The sequence below is a fragment of the Cynoglossus semilaevis genome, chromosome 12 (genome assembly GCF_000523025.1).
Source record: "Cynoglossus semilaevis isolate Cse_v1.0 chromosome 12, Cse_v1.0, whole genome shotgun sequence".
Classification (NCBI taxonomy): domain Eukaryota; kingdom Metazoa; phylum Chordata; class Actinopteri; order Pleuronectiformes; family Cynoglossidae; genus Cynoglossus; species Cynoglossus semilaevis.
This window is the reverse complement of record NC_024318.1, coordinates 16,139,019-16,140,444: the sequence shown is the minus strand read 5'-3', so window position 1 is coordinate 16,140,444 and position 1,426 is coordinate 16,139,019.

The following is a 1,426-nucleotide window of genomic DNA, read 5'->3' as shown; positions in this document are numbered from 1 at the left end:
GTATATACATATATATGTATTTATATATTTACAGTACATATGTATACATATATATGTATATATGTATATGAATGTATATATGTATATATATGCAAGTAACGCGATAGGTGAGGGACCACTGTATAATACATATACATATATATGCACATATATACATATATGCTATGTATATATATATTCGATATATTTGTATAGAATTTGTCTTAATATCGTTCATTTTTAAAGTCGTTATACCTATTGACCTATTAGCATAACATTAGCATTGACACAGTAACATGATCTTATCTGTACTTGTTACTACGAGCTATGTTCAAATTACTTGTTCCTGAAATAAAACTCCAGTCCTTTTGTGAATATGGCGGCGTGTGCCTACAGACAAAGGTGCGATCGGAGCTTCAAGCGGGGGGGGGGGCGTGGCCTGCAGACTGTTCACCCAGAAAGTCATAAAGAAGGTCTTTGTGCAGTTGCTGTTAAATGTAGGACAGGAGGCTACGGTGCGGGGGAGCCCACCAGGTGTTCCTGCGCTGACACGATGATTACAGGTGAATCGGTTTTCGTGCGCGTGAGTGCGCCTGGGCAGATGCTTCTAGAACCCGAGAGAAAAGGGCCGTTAAAAGATCACAGCTGCTCGATTCATGTTTCATTCGCCCGTCTGCTGCTCGGGTCAGGTCTCGACTTGTGGCGTTTTAATGAAGAACCTGTGGAAGAGGCGCAAGCTGTGACACACACACACACACACACACGTGCTGCTCCATTCTTAAAATGGTTTTTCAGTGTAGTGCGGTGGTTGCAGTCGCAGTCGCAGTCGGACGACAAGATGCCTCTCACTCGCTCCATTTTGACGGCTGGCTGCACAGACATGGCTCTTCCGGTTGTGGCATAGCGACGTTGGTACGACTAAGGTGTAAAAGGCATGTGGAGCATGCAGAGGAAAGAGAGAGAGGTCCGCTGGCTCGAAAAAACAACAACCAAAGACGCCGTTCATTCATTTGTTCACTTCTTTGACTATGTCAAGGGTTACATAGCTAACGTTTGGTTCGCTCGTTTCTACCACTGAAACCTAGTGTGTGACCGTGCACAGATGACTCCTGGGAGGATGTCTCAGCCTGTCACAATGACTGTATCACAAAAAGGCCAACGTTTCAATGATTCAATATCTCTACCTGCGGGACATCGCGCACCAACAGTAGACACGGGGCGTTTGTGTGTGTTGTTCGACCAAAATCGAGAGCTAACAGATCGAGGCCCGACCAGTCATATTTGTTGTCATCCCTTTTAGCTAATAAAAAAACCTTTTATATATACATATATATGTATATTTGTATATACATATATACATATACGTATATACATATATATGTATTTATATATTTACAGTACATATGTATACATATATATGTATATGAATGTATATATGTATATATAT